At 37.2% G+C, this 17,077-nt stretch overlaps 2 long non-coding RNA genes across 3 annotated transcripts in view; one reads left to right on the top strand and one right to left on the bottom strand.

Moving 5' to 3' along the window:
• The window catches only part of LOC135576492 (uncharacterized), a 137,352-nt gene that overhangs the window by 52,235 nt on the left and 68,040 nt on the right, over window positions 1-17,077 (top strand). The window lies entirely within an intron of this gene.
• LOC135576488 (uncharacterized) overlaps window positions 6,134-17,077 on the bottom strand; it is an 83,601-nt gene continuing 72,657 nt past the window's right edge. For both annotated transcript variants that reach the window (XR_010468272.1, XR_010468276.1), the window contains one exon: window positions 6,134-9,824. This is a non-coding gene — a long non-coding RNA (uncharacterized LOC135576488). The remainder of the gene's footprint in view (window positions 9,825-17,077) is intronic.

Below are 17,077 nucleotides of genomic sequence, written 5' to 3'. Positions count from 1 at the left end.
GGTTAAGAGGAAACCACAATGGAGAAAACCATGCTTGTTTTCCTCTTCTGCAATTACTCCCAAGTCCTATTTTCAGTCTGCATTCTGCTTATTTTCAGCAATTCCCCCTAGTGCGCAATTCATCTGGCTTGGCAGCTGCTCTGTGTGCAGTACATTTCAAGAAGGAAGGGGACAGAAGCAAAGGCATGTTTCCAAGAAAACAGATAAACTGCTTTGGTGTCACTGACTTGGAAAGTGGGTTAGTCATACTCTAAAAGACTGGTATTCCTGATTATTTTTACTTGTGTAGACCAACACATGTCTGTGCTAGCCCACCTCTCAGAGTATAATTCAGAAGGTCTTTTCCTCCCCTGGGAGTACAGCAACGAACCTAGAATATGTTCTGGAGTTTACTATTTCAATTATTCAAAGTATTCCACTGTTTTGAGGCAGCATGTAAAGCTGATTTAGGGATTACTGTTAGGTTGCTTCTCTTTTTTTAGATACACTAAGTATATATCTATACATTTAAACCTTTGCCCAGACAGAGAATAGGTAGGCAGATTAGATTATGATGAACTAATAGTTTTCAATGTTCCAAGCAAAAGAAACAGCATTATTCAGATGGTGGATTAAGAGGAAACTAGCAAGCTTGTGGTACGAAAAAGTTAACTGGAAATTATTTTTTTTATGACTCACATTTGACGAAAGAAAAATTAAGACTGTATAATCAAAACAAAAGATGGCAGGTTTATAAAATCGTGATATGAAATGTGTGTAGCTGTGTGTTGCAGAGAAAAGGAGGAACGTGAATTATAATATTTGGTGGGCCTGAAAATAAGAGTTAGTATATCCTTTTCTCTAATTATTATTCAGACATGTACTTAGCACTTACCTGATGAAAGTCACAAATCTCTTTGTCCAAAGGAACATAAGAAAATAAACAAAAATACACCTCCAGGGATGGTGCCTCCACCACTTCCTTGGGCAGCCCGTTGCAATACTGACAATCATTTCCATTAAGAATTTTGTCCTAATATCCAATCTAAACCTCTCCTGGCACAATTTGAGGACATTTCCTCTTGTCTTACCATTTGCTATTCAGAAAAGACCAACACCCTTCATGCTACAACCTCCTTTCAGGTAGTTGTAGACAGCGATCAGGTCTCCCCTCAGCTTCCTTTTCTCCAGGCTAAACAGCCCCAGTTCCCTCAGCTGCTCCTCATCAGACGTGCTGCAGGCCCCTCACCAGCTTTGTTGCCCTCCTCTGCACTCTCTTTTGATTTGCCAATAAATTATTTTTGTCCAGCTGCAGGTGCAAAATGGCAACTGAGGGTCAGGACTTTGGCTGACATCCCGCCTAACAAAAACAAAGAGATATAATGAACAGGGAAACTCCAAACTGATTTTGCAGTTGGCCTGGGGGACATGTGGGGGTTTGTGCGCTTGGATTCTAGGGGTAAAATTGTCCACATTGTTTTTTTCTTTTGCTGAGGGTTGCTCTTCCACAGACACTGGAATCTGTGACTGTCTGCTACAGGAAACCTAGAGAAAATGAACTTCCCTAACAACTGGAAGCTATGGCAGATAGGTCAGTGATCATGGGATGTAAGTTTCTACACTGTAAAACATTAATGGATGCCATAACCAGTTTGAGCTATGCACATAGAACTGTTTGAAATCAGTGGATATGCCGAATAAATGCAAAATAATCTGTAACTGTATTCACACTGTCTTGCAAGAGTCTCTTCAACTCTCCCCTTGACAGGATTGTTCATCTGACAGAGGCACCTACCCACAACAAGCATCTCATTTGTCTACCTAGACTCTTGGTAGAAAGCTGCCACTCTTCAAGTGTATTATTCCAGCAATATGCTTGAGGATCTAAAACTGCCCATGACCTCTTCAATGCAGCAGTATTTATACCAAGTAAGAAGAAAAGCACTTGTGAATCTATTTTGGGACAGCCTGATTATAAAGGGGAAGAGGAGGAAAGTGTGAGGAATCCCTTAACTGTGATGTAGAGCACATTTCTGAACCTCTGGTTACCTAAGGAAAGGCAACTGAAATAGTGTATTCCTGGGATTGCTCCTGGATCTGGATTTCTTATTAGCAGTTTTCCTGCTTCTCTTGGCCCTAAGACAAGATGCTTCCCTGAGATGAGCTCGAGATTGCAAAAATACCTTGGGCATGGAAGGTGGGCTGGATGGTCAAAGCACATCTCCTTAGCAGCTTCTCATCTATGAAGCTGATATGTGCCACTTAGAGTACACAAGTGACTTCAGGACCTCAGGAAAAAATGACAACAAAGTACTGATTTCCTCTATAATATCTTCAAAACTCGAAGCCTTAAACCTCCATGATATATTTTTATCCTGACAAGTCTCTGACAGAGAATCAAGAAATAGAAACCACAAGAAGTCTGTAAAGGTGCCTGTAGGAGGATTCCTGGGACAAAATCAGGATGAATGGACACAGCTGCAATGTAGGTGTGTGTAGATGACAGAATGGCATGAAAAGAAACACTAAGGCATTCTTATCAGTAGGCTTTTAAGAATCATCATTCCCCAAAACAGCTGGTTGACTTTGATCCATGTGACTATGCCACGTTGTATGAAGGGGAGGATTTCACAGACTGGCTAATAAGCTAGTGCCTTTGGTTCTTTGAAAAACGGAAATTAAAAGATTAGACAAGTGACTATGTATTCTGGGATCAACCTGAGAGTGCGTTTGTGGTAACTTTAACATTGGCTGTAAGCACTGCTGATCAATCAGCTCAACTCAGTAGTGATGTGGCAACAGGTGAGGGCTTCAATTTATCTCTAGTTTGGCAAATAAGGTCCAAGAAAAGACTAAGGGCAACAAATGTGAGAGTAAGGAGAAGATGAGAGGAAACAAAAAAGTCATATTTGAGTCATACTTATTTTAAAGTGTTTATTTATGTAGTAATAAATATGTATGAAAATACATTACTGATGAATGAAATCTACTGAACTTATAATCTATACCCTTTAATGTGATACATGAATGAAGGTTGTTAATTTGTGCAGTCTTATTAAAGTTTTGTTAAATAGATATTCGAGAGACACAGCTATTAAGATTAGTGAATTATAAGTGTAGCTATACTTATACTAATCTTAAACTTGAGTCATAGATTTACTACTCTACTTTCATATGAAAGTGGCAATTAAAAAATGGTGTTCATAGTGTACGTTCATAGTTTTACCAGCTACTGCTTTCTTAGAAATATTTCCTCTATATACGACAAGCTTGCTCTGAAGGGGAAAATAGTAATAAGATTTTATGGCAGCCAAGAAGCAGTACCTACTGCAAAAGTCATTATCAAAAGGTCAAAACTCTACGTTCACTTTAAGTACCTGCTTTTGAAATATTCTGGAATTCTGCTTACCTTCTTGAAGAACCTGGCACTACATAATTTCAACAATCAGATATGCCTACCACTGCATTTACTTATTTGCATTTCAAATTATAGAAAATACAAAACAGCAGAATTTCTCTGTAACTATTTGTGTTTCCAACAACAGGAACTACTTAGTACAAGGGAAACATGAAAAGTGTCTTAAATTTTCTCAGTCATGGTCATAATCCAAATCATGAGGACAAAAGACTGTAAAGCATGAACAAGAAAACAAAGAGAAAACAATACAGCTCCTCTTGCATAGTGGAGATACTAAGCCTGTATAAATGTTGAGGTTAAGGGTGATTTTTATCTGTTTCTAAGTCAACATCTTATGTTCCTTAAGGAACAGCAAGTTCCATCTGTAGCAAAGAAATTTCTGAAGATAGTGGTTATTTTTAACAGTAGCTAATAGTTTGTGTCTTTGTTCAAATTTTTGACAAATTCTTACTAAGAGTCTTTGTTAACATAGAAAAAAAAACGTTATAGCACAGTACTAGGAAATTTGTTTGAAGAGGATTTTCAAATTGTTATTTGAACCTGTCACATATTTATACTTAAAGAGCACATAACCCAATTTTCTTTAACAAGTAACATTTATTTCTTTATAATAAAGACACCCTGAAAGAGATTTTGCTTTTCCCTTTGAAAGGCTTTCATTCTCTGCTATTGTTAAACTAGAAAAATATCAGAAATGTCATATCAGTTTTGTGGGAAGTTTCATTAATGACTTTTTAACCTATATTTACATATTTTTGCTGACTAAAGCTGAAGGAAAGAGAACAAGGGATGTCATTATAGATGTTCATACACCCTTTTTTCCAAGTATTTATGTGTACATAGGTGTTAAAAGGAAATAATCAGACATTATTTCCATCAGTGCAAGGAAAAATCACACATTCCTGTCTTAGATGAACTGATTTTTTTTTGGAACCTCTAGAAAAAGACATATGCAGAAACAAAACCTGATTTTTTAATTATAGGAAAGCAAAAAACTTCTCATTGCCCTCCACCTTCCCTAAACCTGTTTTGTTAATTGGGAGAGAATGAGTCTCTTTTTCCATATAAATTTTCAGACCTCTTCTATGCATTATAAAAATGGCAAAACAGCTTAGGCCCGTTATTTTCAGTCTCTTTGTAGACTGCCATTACAGTTGTCGACTAAACTTTTTACAATGGAGTTCTACAGTATTTTATTCCAGTGGTCCACTTTTTTAATAATTAATTAAAAAAAAAAAAAAAAAGGGGAATATATATTGCCCTTTTTCACTTATCATTTGTTTTAGACATATGGTACGGATGATGTTTTTATGATATATGTGAAACGGTAACCTGATTTTCACGACCATAGGCTACATAACATATCTTAGATATGAGAGGCAGCAACAGGCAACATAAGGTTCACTATTCCATGTGGATTTGGAAAGGAGACAAACTTTCCTTGGGAGATAAGTACAGTCATAAAGGGAACCATCATGAATCAGTCCACCTGCTTACTTCACCTGCACTGCAAGATTAGCATTGGTGAAAGGATTTTGGAATCAGTTCATAATATGTATAAAAACATAACAGCAGGAGCAGATGACATTCAGCTAAGGGATCCAAATAAGCCTGGAAATAAAAACAAAACAAAACAAAAAACAAAACACAACAAAACAAATAAAACAAACAAACAAACAAGAGAAACAGCTTCAAAGAGGAATAAAGAGGATCACAAACCAGCGAACATGGCTTTCAGTCCAGGTCTGTTAGGGGAAACTACATTAGTAATCAAATAAATAATACTATGGAGAAGATTTAACATCTGAAGAGCACATTTTGCCTCCCAAATTTGAGAGTTATGAGTTCTTTCAAGGAGTCAGTAATCTTGTGGAGAACATTTCCCATCTAACCCATCTTGGATTTCCAAAAACTATTACAATGATTTTTAAAGAAACTAAGCTATCATGTGGAAAAAATAGGAAGTTGTCTTGTGGATCAGTACTCAGTTGAAAAATAAATAACAAATTACAGCATTAAATGCCCACTCTCAAAAAAGGGAGAGGCTTGTCACAGGAGTCCTTTATGGAAGTGTCTCAGGGACCAATCATATTGTTAAACAGTCTGAAAAAAAGAATGAACAATTGCATGAAAAAATATGCAAATGATACAAAACTAGCTTCAGTGGCCAAAATTAAAACTGGCCATAGTGTTCTGTAAAAACATGTTGCAATACTAAGTGGCAGAGATGAATAGGAAAGTAAAATTTATTGCCAGTAATTTGTATAATGCATATGTTAAAAAAACAACCCCCTACTATACATACAAATGATCAACCCTGAATGAACTTTTACCACTGAAGGAAAAGATGTGTAAGTCACAGGTTTTTGAAATCTCCATTTCAGTGCTCAGTCAAAGGGAAAATTGAATGCTATTAATGAGTATGAAGAGAACAGAAAATGAAACAGGAAAATGCTATACTGCTGTACAAATACCTGATGCAAACTGCTTTTAATTATCATGCTTTGTTCTGGTCATTCCACCTCAAAAAAGATACAGTAGAATAAGGAACAAAATTATACAAAAGGCAACAGAATAGATCAAAGAAAATGGAGAGGCTTCTCTCTACACAAGCAGAGCCTAAACTCACTAAAACTTAGCCTAGAAAACAGAAAGTGAAGTAAACACATGACAGAAGCATGTCTAAGAGGGTAAATATTTATTTATTTATTTATTTATTTTTTCTCATAATACCAGATCTGGAGGGAAATAAATGAAATCATGAAGCATCAAGTTAAAAACAAAGAGTGGAAGTACTTTTTTTTTTCCATATTCTCTGAAAAGGAGCTGGGTAACTCTCTGCCTCTGGCTATTTTGCCATCAGTACAAATGGGATTAAACAAGGTGAAACAGAAGTGTGTAGGAAAGGTCCACTGATGGCTAATAAACACAGTGGTGAACAGGCAGTCTCTACAAGGCTCATAGCACAGCTTGCACCAAAAGGAAAATATCACTCTGAATTTTCCTTTCCTTATCCTCTTTCCTAAACTAGTCACAATAACACATGACAGAGAAAAAAATGTAAGGCTGTAGAATCCCTATGTTTGGTACCAGCTTGCTCATTTTTACACAGAAGGAACAGTGAGTTAATTTCTCTATCCTGCCTCCTCTGGAGCTGTCAGTGCCCTGAGGACATGCATAAGAACAGAGAGACTTGCCCTGCTTGGTAATAAGCCTGGTGAAAGAAAGCTGCTTGAATTTCCCCTTGTAACCCATACGACATTCAACTTGAGTCCAAAACTGTAAGTTCTTCCCAATAGGAATGAATGGGAATGAAATCACCATATTGGAAGTTAAGAACACCTTGCAATATACTCAGTGCCACAGGCCCTACCTTTATAAGTAGTGAACTACAGAGTAGGTACATAAATATTCACAGGAACAGCTCACAGAAAGTTTTCAGCCTTTCAGAGGGTTATTCTATTAGTTAATTTAAGATCAAGTCTGTGTTTATTGGCACTTTATTTACTTCAGAAATGCCTTTAGACACCTATGTGGGTATCACTATATATAGATCTTTCCAATCTTACTTTTTAAGCAACTGTCTTGAATTCAAGCAGTTTTTGAAAGGAGACTGTTCCCTGCTATTGTAAGGAGGATGCCGTTGTCAAGGGATAGGGGTCAGCTCTAACCATTAATCCATATTTCAAAACTCTCATTATCAAGAAGTAGCACTTCTGAAGACAGAATTCTGACAGAATTGGGTCTTTAACAAAACTTAGCTAAGGATTTTGCACATTTGTCTTAGAACAGATCTTAAATATAAAAAGTGTGAGGCATTATCTTTGAAGATTTTGAGGATTTTACCTGACCTCATCTGGTAAGTATCACAGTCAAAAAATCACATCAGAACAATAGGGAGTTAAAAAAAAAAAATCCTTGTATGACTAGACCAAGATACAAGAAAAGGGAATGCAGTCATTCAGGAATGATAACTATATGTATTTAATGGTACCAGCAAAAAATGCCATTTCTTCATAATCAGCTCATAATCTGAGTTAAATGTTATTGGCAATGCCAGGCAATACTGCACCTGCTAAGATAGTTAGTATCTGCACTAATGAATGATATGTAGTGGGTGGGAAGGCAGACAATATGTCGATAGCTGCAGTCTTTACCAGACAGTCAGAATTGATTCCCTCAGCTCTTCTGAGCTCTGCAAACACTGTGGTTCAAAATTTCACCTGTGGCTGCAAAAGCAGTACTGCCTTGGAAAACCAGACAGAAATAGTTCTCAAGTTCTAGTTTGAAAAAAAGAACTTTTCCTTTAGTTATTGTAGACACATCCAACTTTCCAGCTGAACTTTCCATATTTAAAGGGGGTTATCAGTCACAGTTGACTTTTAGAAATGTTGAAGTTCTGCATCTGAAGATTTACACTTACCTGCCTTATAGTCATCATTTTTGCACCTTTGATGAAATCTGGTTGCAGTTAAATCAGGGACAAGCATCATTTTTGGCTCAGTAGCCTGCGTTCTTCAGAGAGGTCCCCAGGTAGTTTATTTTTCAACTGACACTATTTAAACCTTTTATTCACATGTTCATTCTCAACCATTTGAAGTAAAGGGGTAAATTTGGTCATACTGAGGCAAATAAACCAAAGTTAAATAACTACCAAGTGGCTTACTGGTCATCTACCTGGTGCACTGAAGGACTAATCCACATCTGAGGAAAGATAATGTGTTTCCTCATATGACTTTCCATGTATGTGTCTGTAGCATACTTCTGGTCTATGCCATAGCTATCTCAAAACAGTTTTTTATTCCTGACCATTTAAGTAAGAATAACCTTCTGGCGTATGACTTTTAATAATAACATTGGAGGTTTACATACCAGTCCTATAAAAGCTGCTTTAAATGTCATTCAAAAAAAAAAAAAAATTACCATTATCTCTGAGTCAGCACTGTAGACCTTTAAAAGTGCTTAAAACTACATTACATAGCATATATTTTTTATAACCAAAATTACCTGTGGCAATGATTTCAGTGAATCACAGGATAGTAATTTTCTTCCAGAAAAATTAAAAATTAGAAGCTTTTTGAAGTTGGAAACAGGTATTAGAACTTAAATTGACAAAAATCTTGCAAAGTCTCCTTTGAAAATCATAGAATACCAGGTTGGAAGGGACCACAAGGATCATCTGGTCCAACATTTCTTGGCAAAAAGAATCCTGCAGCCCTTTGCAGAGGGGAATCCACAGGGAAGCTGGGTCACGAGGAAGCTCCTTCATGGATGGGGAGGCACAGTAGTAGGGAATGATGCTGTGTCTCCTAAAATGTTAGGAAATTCTAAAAGCACATCACAGAGGCTTTACAGCAAATCCCCTAGAAGGCAGTTGCCAATAATTATTGCTACAGTAGCAATTTGTCATGTTTTTGTTTGAGAAAGATATTAATTTTGTAGTTTTATCTGTACGTTTTTAGCTATGATGTTAAATAAAATTAGGTTTTGCCATATCAATACTATCTATTTAAACATTGGTTTCACTTTGTGTACAAATAGTAGAATTAGGACAATATACAATATATTGCCAGAAAATACATGATATGAACAAATAAGAGCACACAAACATAATTCTGTAGCAAATCAAAATATCTTATTTACTTTTCATTCTATTTATTTGTTAATATTAATCATCCTTGTCATTCAGAGCTGGAAGCAATAACAACTGCAATAAACAGAATTTCAGATTTCTAGTAAAGTAGGACTAAGAGCCTCAAAGACATCCAGTACTGAAAATTCTGTGGTATAAACAGCTTGCGATGCAAACTTTAAAAGGTAGGGAAACAAAACAACAAGTTTGGCTGCATTTTTATTGTACTGAAAAGGTATAAATTCAATGTCTTGGAGACAATAGACCGTCAGTAACTGTAGATCAGGTAAGTTTTCATTCAAATGCAAGTTTTAACTAAAAGTAGTGTTTTACTAATCTCTATGCAGAAGGACGAACCTCCCTTCAGTGAGGTTCTTTCCAATGTACATACTATAATCTTCCCTGACAAAAGTGACAAACCAGTTTTGGGGAGATGATAACAATTTTTTCTATGAATTAGTTAAAAGAGACTATGTCTAAGCCCCAGATCCATTAAACTCAGATACAATCAGACATCTGTGTTCAAAACACACATCTTCAGCTCCCCTTCCTCTCACCCAGCCCGCAGGGTGGCTGTAGGGTGTAGGCACTTTAGTTGTCAATGTCAATGTTCTGCAGGTTATTCAACCCCTGATTGTGGACATCAACAGAAGCAGTAGAGCCATTACACAGCAGACCACCTAAGCACCATCCTTCTCCATCTATCCCTAACCCAGTGGTTGTTTCCAAGCACATCTGCAATAGCACGCTCTGTACAAGGATAGGGGTATCATAAGTTTTCTTTACACTGTCTGCCTGAAAAGAGAAAAGAGAAAAAAACTTCTGGTTATGAAAAATAGTCATTGTCACAAAGCTGTAATGTCACTGACCATTTGCTGGAATACAACAAAACAGCATCAAGAAAAAGATTGGAGAACACCACCCAGCACCCAGTCTTGTCAAAAAGCTGGTGTCTTGCGTACATTTTCACGGCTTGGGATTTTATTCCTCTTGCAGAGAAATACAGGCACTCTGAGGTGCTGGAAGATAGAGTTAAGTGCAGGGATAAGGTACATTTCTCTCCAATGGCCTCTGTGCTAGACAGCAGTCCTGAGCACATCTAATTCACTTGTCTAGAAGCAGCCACTGCGCAGAATGTGTCACAAATCCACTTGAAGCTTCCCTGAAGCAGAGGGCTCAGCTTGGAGGAGAAATGCAGAGTGGCTTTGACCAGACTTCTGCATGTCCAGAAATCCCAGCTGTACCCACAACAGAGGAGCATGTCTGAGACTTCTGCTCGTGCAGCTGCCTGGTGGGAAGCGTCAAAGCTGCCAGTACCACAAGAGGTCTTGAAATTCTAGACATGTTCTTCAAAATTCCCATGATCAGTGTTTCTGTTAGAGACAAGATTCTGTTAGAAATTTAGTTCTACAGTAGCCCTGTTTTTTTTTAAATCTGTATTAATGACTTATATATTTAAAGTCCACCTTGGTCCTGCTAAAACACTTCATTCAGTATTTGGCTCTGGCCTCTTGCTGCTCTGTGTGGATGTGTTGGCTCAGCAGTGTTAACAGGAGTAGAAAGCAATAAAAGCTTGTTTTTGTTTTAAATAGTGTAAGCCAATCTGTCCCAGAATACACACAGAGAGTTGTTACAGTGTTTAACAAGGTGCCATTTTTACATGGTCACTTTTTTTTTTAATAATAACTACATTATGCTGCTAGATGTGCCAACTAACATGAGTTTTCTTTTCTCTAACTAAAGATCACACTGCGGGGACTTTCTTTGCCAGAAAATCAGATTATTTATATCTAGTAAGAAGTTCTATGAACTAGTTAGTGTTGCCAAGCACTTACTCTTTTGCTGCAGATGGTTATGTTAGGGCAGAGTTACTGTTTTTTAAGTTAGTTCTATACTTGAAAATGTGCATTGATGAGAATACAAATTACAAATAAACCGCAAATGTAGTTCTAATGTTCTGATCATCAGTTCATGGGGGAAATAAAAAGGCTTGTTCAAACTAGCATGCATGATTCCACAACAGAGTTAGAGTGCTCATTTCATTAAAGACAAAACCAAAAACATGAAGACTACTAATTAAGGGATCAGCATTTTAAAACTGTAAGATCTAAGACTCATGCTAAATGACTGACAGCCTATTAAGTACTCCTCTGTAGCTGGTACTTCCTCAGATATATGGAGAAAATTGCATTCCTGTTTGAACCAGCGGAGAGAAACAAAACATTATCATTGACAACTGTGCTCCTATTGCAAGTGAGAGGCGGAACAGGCATATAGCTACACCAGATATGCCCAAATTGGGAAATCTGTTTAATTGGGAGGGAAGAAAGAATAGGTTGAAGAACAACTTGGAGTGTGACAGTAGGAGGGTACACCTATTACTGGCATTACAGTGCTCAAAAAGCTCTCCTCCAAGGACAAGGGAAACTTGCATGGCTAAGGAATGCCAACGACTGTAGCCAAGAGCACATAAGGCAAGCATTACATCCAGCTGCTTTCAATTCCCCAGCTCAGATGACCAAAACCTCATTCATAACAGGGGCAGCCTGTAGCATAAATCCAGGGTAAGGTGCAATCTCAGACCTCTAATTTTTTTGTGCAGCAAGAAGCTTTTCGCCATTCTGCTATCAGGCTAAAGCTCTGTTTAGTGTCATGGAGGAAAGCATGATTACAAGAACTATGTGCCATTTTTGTCATAACATAGGTGATGGTAAAATGGAGGCACACATTGAATATAAAATTAGCAGTGTAAATAGTTAGGCATGTTTCTGTGATTCTCCTCTTCCAGATGCTGATGGGTTTAGTGCTGTTGCTGTTTCTCTAACAGTAGAGTCTATTAGAAGTGTAGCTGAATGCATAGAACTTGTCTTCTGGCATTGAAAATGTCTTTAATAAAGAGACTCTTATATTTCTGTTATAGATTATGATAATTGATAAACATTTCTGAAGGAGAATAACTGAGTATCAAATTGGACATTAGGAAAAACCTGTCCTGGGACGACAGTCTAGCACTGGGAATCAAAGAGGCTGTGTGATTTCCATCCCTGGAGGTTTCCTGAAAATCTCTGGGGATTTTCAAGACTCAGCTAGACAAAGTCAAGGCTGATCTGATCTAGATTTGACAACAGTCCCACTGTGATTAAGTAGTTGTGACTTACTTTATCTGAAGACTTTAATAACTGAATAGCTAATAAAAGTGTTATTTGTTTTAAACTTTTTTTTCAGAGACCCTGGAGCATGGTGTACATTCTTGGAATAAGTCTCAACAAATAAGTGTTTGATGAGGGCTGGTTTCTCTGCTAGTGAGTAGCAGTAACAGTTTCCTAATGTTCTTGGCAGTCCATGGTAAGAGTGCTCAGCACACAGAGTACAGACTGTAGAGGCTATCAAATTGAGTTTTGAAAAGCAAAAAATGTCTTGTCTCCCTCTCTGTGTTGTTTTGATTCTATTAATAATCATTTTCTCTCTTTGACTGATTTTTGTAGATTCTCCATCTTAGCTGATCTTTTGCATGCAGTACAGCATAATTTTCTCATTGAATCCCTTGATGAGCTCCACTTATCATTTGACATCACATTCAACCTGCTTATACTCACCCTTACCTATACTATACTATCCATACTTGATCTCTTATTTCCTCCCTTTCTCTTCACTATCCCAAAGGCATTTCTTTCTCTCCCTCCTGCTGCTTCTATCAGTTAAAAATAAACAAGAATGTTTATTATTTTATTTGTATTTCTGCCATCTTTCCCACTGCATATTTATTTCATCGCTGTATTTTTTTTTTCTCTTTGTAGGTAAACTCTTCAGGGAAGGAATTCTTTTGAAAAAATGTTTCGTTTATTTTTTCCCATTTGTGACTCAGGGTTTGCACAATACAGACTATAGGGACATCAATAATAGTTAGATTGTTCCTTCTTTCTCTGCTTTTCTCACTGAAGTGTATATCATTGTCCACCTCGAAAAAGTCCCTATACCCATGTTCCAAACATCTCCCCTGAAATATTTTTGTAAATCTGGCCCTGACTTTAATGTTTGTTTTAACAATTGCTTAGTCCACTATGTTTAGACCTGAAAGTTATATTGAAAAAATAATCTGTACTATGTGAATATTTTAATTTAATCTAACAAGTTGGATATAAATGTAACTGTTTCAGATTTTAAGCACTTTGTCAAATACATTGTATTGCCCCATCTCTTAGACAAATATGTGTCATGCTGGTGATACTCCATACATTTAAAAACATATTTCACCTTTGTGCCTGTCCTTCCATCTTGTCTGTTCTTGGATTTGAAGGGAGAGAAGCATACAGTACACTTAGATTGCTGGGGAACCATGCTTGATAAATGTAAGCCTTTAAGAACAAAATCCACCTCAATTTAAGCAGCATTACTAAACCTGCCAACTGTTTACTGATTGCTTGAATCACACCCAAATTCTTTGACCAATCCTCTTTTAGCTATAAGCCTTTAGTTCTTTAAAGGACACCATCACACTGAAAATAATAAACTCTCTGATCAGCTGTCAGTTTCTTGCATGCTGGAAGATGATTAGAGACTCCACAGTTTGGTTTAGGCAGCCTCATGCCTTCAGGATTTCCAGGGTAACTTCAGTAGGGTTTTCTTCCTCTAAACTCACAATCAATGTGTCCTGAACCACAAAAAGCATTTGTTTTCTATGACCAATCAGTTTCATTTGGGTAGAGTTTCTTTGCTGCTAGAATCAGCTATGTTTTACACATAATTTTCTGACTATTCCTTCAGCTTTATTAATAGGGAGCTGTTTGAAGGTAGGCACATGTTTTAATGCTTCTTCAAGCAGAAGACTTTCTCTTCAACAAAGCAAAAGCTGATCTGAAGTAATGTTGCTGTGTCAGAAGAACACAACCATCTTTTTCCCCTTTTCCTTTCACTGTGCAAATCAAGGAACCCAAACAATTTCTGCATCTTTCCTAATCACTAAGCGGGAAGATGCATTCAGAGACAGATGGGCTTCTCTATTCACATGGACTTTTTGTCTCATCTCAGCTGCAAGCTGTTCAAACCACTTTCCAGTAAGACCATTAGACCTCTCAGCTGGCACTGCTTTCACTTATCTTCTACATCCTCTAGTCCTGTTCCAGTGTCTCTGGTCTATTATTTAATTTGGCAGACAAACACACTCAACTGGCCCAAATATATTTCCTGGCCTTCCAATCTTTACTGGCTGCCAGAATGTGAGTATATCCCTCACCAAAGGAAATAAGAAGGACTTACTGTATTAATGTATCTCATTCATCAATTCACTGAGGAAAGTTTTCTTGTTTCTTTCTTAAATAGTGAATTGTGAGTCATTGACATGTTCTGTGTCCTAAAATAACATTCTTTTCTTCTTTTAAAAATCAGCTCCCAGCAAAAAGGAGGCATTTCTAGTTTACAGAAATAAGGACCTTATCAATGACTCCCAGGACGGCATATTACAGTATTTTTGTCATCTTAGTTGTGCTAAGAATTTGGACTGCATAGTAGTTTGCAGCCATACAATGGCCAAAATATCTTCTCCTGCATTTCCCACCATGCTCCCATGTAAAATTGGTCTAATCTGACAATATCTCAGTAAATGAAACAATTTAGTTGAAAACATTTCACTGAAAAGCATCTTTGAACAATACCTTTTCAGTCAGCCCTCATGATGAGCAATACTAAACTTTGTATCAGACCTTCTTTTGTATTACATGAATATAAGGACACATATAATGTAAACACTGATTTTCTTTGGAAGACTTCAAAGATTGTAAACGCTATACTCACAGCCATTTTCTCATCTCTAATAGAGCCACAGAATAACAAAAAATACGCATACATTAATTCATGCGTGACATTTTACACTTGTGGTGACACTTCCTATGGAAATTTTTCATATATATATATTTTGGCCTGAATTTTTAACATTTGGAATTATTTTTAAAAAATCATTCAGACTGACTACTTCATCTGTAGTGTTTATTAAATTGCTTCTCTTTACGTACAGCTGATTTTTGTGTAAAAGTAGTGCATAAAAAACACAGAAGTTTTAAAAATTGCAAACTGTTATTTAAGCAGAGCTAGAGGTCTCTATCAACTTTTATCAGTATGGTGCCTGAATATGGAAACATGTAGTTATGAGACAAACGCCTTTTGACTCTGAACTGTGGCTTGCCTCTACCCAGCATACTAGTCCATATACATTTTAATACTGGACAGGACAAGAAACTATTGTGACATCTAATAAAATCAAAATACTATTGAATCCCATTTAGGAAGAGAGGTTCAGTTCTTCTGCCAAGATAATATTAAAATCTGTTGTGATATTTCTAAGGGTAAGAGGCACTCTCATTGCAATAGCAGAGAGTGTCTTACATGGAACAGAGTGTCTTATGAAACAAAGAAATTACAACCAACAAAGTAGCAAAAATAACACTTTGATTTGCAAAATTTTGTTAGTGCTAACTTCTTAACTAACTACAGTCCTTGTTCCAGACCATAAATAGAGAGTCTCATCAGAAGATCTGTAAATTAACACTGAAACTAATTTGGTCACATAGCCTAATAATACCTGGAGAATACTTTAGACCTATAAGGTATCCTGGCAGCCAGCAACCTGTCCTCACTATCCTCATCCATTGTAAGCTCCATTCTTCCTGCTTTCATGTATGAAGGTGAAATCAGTTTTTGCTGGTTTAATTGCCATTTAATTGTCAAGATTTTCCATACAAACTCATTTACCACTAGATACCACTAAAGGTCAAACAGGCTGCACAGGAGGCTGACAGTCACCCATGAACAGTGATGTACTGATTAATAGTTGCTTCCCTTGATGTGCAGAAGATGCACACCTTTAAAACAGAGGGGATGTCCAGAAGTCACGCTTCTGTAGTACTTGGCTATGAAGCCGATGCAGCTTATCATATCATCAGATCAAGAAATACTATGATTACTGAAGTTCATTTAGTGAATTATAAAATTACTCCTAGCTCCTGCTAGGAGACATCAGCATGGAAACCTACAGTTGAATGAGAGCTCCTGGCATGTCCAACCGGTTTTACAAAACCTACCAGGAAAGCCCATCACTGCGGACATTGTGGACATTGTCTATATCTGTGCCACTTCCAGTGTGTGCTGCCGTCACCTGTGGTCACTATTAGGATTTCTTCAGGTGTATGGTTTGTTGTGTTCTGTGCTTTTTCAGCTACTGCTCCAGTAGCTTGCGTATCACACAGCTGTAACAGATAGATGCTCTGTTGCTGTTTGTATCTGCATTATTACTGCAGCAGGGTGCACGCAGGGATTTAGGGCCACGTTTCAACCTGTATGCCTGCTCCTTTATGTCAGATATGCTTGCTCCCTTATGTCAGAGTTGACGATAATGTGCATACTGGCACACTGAATAGCAGAGTGGAAAAATCTCTTCCATGTTGCAGTCCCTGTAGATTCTCCTTCTTGGTGCATGACAGTTATCTCAATCTGATGGGTTGACATCACCACTCAGTCAACTAAAAGTGGCACGAAGAGTATCAATCCAAGGAAGTGTGAGATCTGTAAAGAACATGCCACAACTCTCCAGCAGTAGATCAGGCAAATAAGTTTCTCAAACAACCTCTGAATTACACAGCTGTTTCTTGCAGTGGTCTTTTAAAACACGTAGAAACAAGATTCCTTCATGTAAAATACTATCAATGAGATATGAATATCTATTACTAGATTAAGAGATCATGTGTGCTCTTTTCTTCCCAGTGTAATGAGGTCACACCTTCCTTGTAGAGAGTTTTGCAGACAATTGCATCTATGACAGTTACAAGCAAAATAGAGCCTAAGGTGGTACTGCCTTCAAAGCACCTCAACAATTGTCTCAGGTTAAGAAAAGTAAAAGATCTCATTGGAAAAATGAAATAATAGACTATTTTAAATCTCTGGAAAGAAATAACAATTCACCCTCACACTTTCATTTTAGATTTTGTTAATGTATCAAACTCAGAAGTTTATATTGTTTGATGACTGTCCTTTGCTTTAACTCATAAAAATGCCAGGAG

The sequence above is a fragment of the Columba livia genome, chromosome 1 (genome assembly GCF_036013475.1).
Source record: "Columba livia isolate bColLiv1 breed racing homer chromosome 1, bColLiv1.pat.W.v2, whole genome shotgun sequence".
Classification (NCBI taxonomy): Eukaryota; Metazoa; Chordata; class Aves; order Columbiformes; family Columbidae; genus Columba; species Columba livia.
This window is presented reverse-complemented; position numbering and strand designations above follow the sequence as displayed.